Consider the following 3,214-nt stretch of genomic DNA (forward strand, 5'->3'; position numbering starts at 1 on the left):
GAGGATGGAGCGGTTGTAGATGACCGGTATGAGATTATTCTCAAGAGGTATCAGACCTAGGGAGGCGGATATGTGGACATATGCAGTTGGAGCAGATATTTCTCTGTTTCGGGATTAATCCAGTTGGATATTAGAAGTTTAGTGGGCAGTTGTAACATTGCAATGTTATACTCGGACCACAGGAGGTACTTTGTGTCGAGAGATGTTTATAGTCGTTAAGGATTGTTGCTCCTAAGGGGATGGTGATTCCCCTGAATACCGATAGCTCGAGAGGCTGAGGGCTCCGAGAGTGGCAGAGGGGATGATATTCCCCTGAGGGGATGAGTAGTTCCCCTGATACCGAGATCTTGAGGATTGTGGTCCAAGACTGAAACGGTATAACTCGAAGACGCTGGTCTGAGACTGAGATCGGTATGGCTCAAAGGTTGCGACCTAAGAGAGGAAGAGTTGGGAGCAAGCAATGTATAGAACGTGAGTATGAACATAATGACGGAATGTAGACCTCGAGAGTGATAATGGTTTAATCTTGGATTTTAGGATTGTGTTGGCCGGTGGGCCAGGGTTTTATGACCGGAGTGGTCAAGAATGTGTGGCTGATGTGCCAGGATTGAGTGGCCGGTGGTGCTGGAGTCCCGGGAAGGAGAGCTGCAGCAGATATGAGCCGGTAAGGGCATGGTTGCCAGGTACATAAGATTCACGAGAAGCCTTCATGGCAGGATAAACTAATCGTTGCGATGATGGTGGATGAAGTTCATTGGAGATGGACAGGGTTACTAGATTTAAGGTTTTGGTAAGCTTGCTGGGGGGAAACAAGTCAAGTAGGTTAAGTTGGTGGTCTGCAAAGCATTTGATACAGTGAATCGGAATATGCAAACGTATGGTACTTGTTGTTTTATTACGCTCGTATTGATGATTTGCTGTGGAGAATAGCTAAGCGGAAAGCTAATTTTGGATTAATCTATCTTGTGGAAGTTTTCCCTAAGAGACAAGTTTGTAGAGGTTCTTGGACGAATAAGAGGGTTGACATTCAGGTGGCTTCGAGTTGATGTCGGCATACTTGAGTGTTTGTTTGGCAGAGCTGAAGAAGCAGGTAGAGGATTATTGAGTAAGGGATTCATCCGTCCTAGTGTATCATTATATTGTGGGGAGTTTCCGGTTGTGCATTGATTATCGGGGTTTGAACCGGGTCACTGTGAAGAACAAGTACCCTCTTCCTAGGATCGATGAGTTGTTGGATCAGTTGAGGGGTGCTACTTGGTTCTCTAAGGTAGATCTGGCGTTGGGTTATCATCAGATACCGATAGATGAGGTAGATGTGAGAAAAACGGCTTTCAGGATGAGGTATGGGCATTATGAATTTGTGGAGATGCCTTTTTGGGTTAACTAACGTACCAACAACGTTTATGAGATTGATGAACAGTGGGTTTCAGGAGTTTCTAGACGTGTCTGTCATCATTTTCGTCGATGATATCCTGGTATTTTCGTGCAGTGAATTTGAGGGCATTTCTGGAGAAGCTGTGGGAGCAGAAGTTGTTTGCTAAGTTGAGCAAGTGTAGTTTTTGGCAGCGTGAGATGGGTTCTCTGGGTCATATTGTTTCTGCAGAGTGAGTTTCTGTAGATCTGGAGAAGATTCAGGCTATCAGGGATTGGCCTAGACTACATAATGTCACTGAGATCAGGAGTTTCCTTGGTTTGACAGGTTACTATAGGACCAGGAGATGAAGTCTCTGGTAGGAGAGATCAGTGCATTGAGCTTGTGTGCGGTTTCTCGAGAACCATTGGGTTAGGAGGCGGCTTATGGAGCGGATCTTCTGAGCAGGGTGTGGTTGGCTCAGGAGAAGAATTTGGGGCTGGTGAATGTCTCTAAGGATATTAATTCAGAGTATCAGGTCTCAGCTAATGGTACTATCTTGGTGCGCGGTCGGATTTGCGTGCCAAAGGATGAGGATTTGAGATAGGAGATCTTGAGGGAAGCTCATGCGAGCATGTTTTCTATTCATCCAGGAGCGACTAAGATATATCGTGATCTCAAGAGGTACTATCATTAGGTCGGGATGAAGAAGGTTGTAGCTAGTTGGGTCGCGAGGTGCGACGTGTTTCAGCTGGTGAAGGCTGAGCATCAGGTTCCAAGCGGATTACTAAAAAGTCTATCCATTCCAGAGTGGAAGTGGGATATGATCACAATGGATTTTGTAGTAGGATTGTCAGTGTCACGGACCTTTGATGCTCTCTGGGTCATTGTGGACCGGTTTACTAAGTCAGCACATTTTCTGGCCATTAAGAAGACTGATAGAGCAGTGGTCTTGGCTAAGAAGTATGTGAGGGAGATAGTCAGATTGCATGGAGTGCCGACAAGCATTGTGTCTGATAGGGATGCTAAGTTCACTTTGGTGTTCTGGAAGGCATTTCAGGCAGAGATGGGCACTTAGGTGCATATGAGTACAGCTTATCATCCCCAGACAGAGGACGATCCAGACGCTGGATGATTTGCTGAGGATGTGTGTGTTGGATTGGGTGGCCATTGGGCGGATCACCTGAACCATGTAGAGTTTGCTTACAACAACAGTTATCAGGCGAGTATTAAGATGGCTCCTTATGAGGCTTTGTATGGGAGACCATGTCGTACACCGTTATGCTGGACTCAGGTGGGGAAGAGGAGCATGTTTGGTGCTAGTTTTGTTCAGGAGAGCTCAAAGAAGATTCGGGTTCTCAACCTGAACATGAAGGAGGCTCAGGATAGGCAGAGAAGTTATGCTGAAAGGAGGAAGAGAGATCTTGAGTTTATGGTAGGAGACAGAGTATACCTCAAGATGGCCATGTTGCGGGATCCGAACAGGTCATTGTCAGAGACTAAGTTGAGTCTGAGGTATATGGGCCCATTCAGATTGATTGAGCGGGTTGGACCAGTGGCATATAGACTGGAGTTACCCGAGGTTATGCGTGCATTCCATAAGGTTTTCCATGTTTTTATGTTGCGGAAGTGTCTCCATGAGGGTGAGCAGGTGTTGGCTAAGATTCCTGAGGATCTTCAGCCTAACATGACATTGGAGGCGAGACCAGTGAGGGTTCTCGAGAGGAGGATCAAGGAACTTAGCAAGAAGAAGATTCCTTTGATGAGAGTCATGTGGGACTGTGATGGTGTTGAGGAGCAGACTTGGGAGCCTGAGGCAAAGATGAAGGCAAGGTTCAAGAAGTGGTATGAGAAGCAAGCCGC

Source organism: Camelina sativa, chromosome 17 (genome assembly GCF_000633955.1).
Source record: "Camelina sativa cultivar DH55 chromosome 17, Cs, whole genome shotgun sequence".
Taxonomy (NCBI): Eukaryota; Viridiplantae; Streptophyta; class Magnoliopsida; order Brassicales; family Brassicaceae; genus Camelina; species Camelina sativa.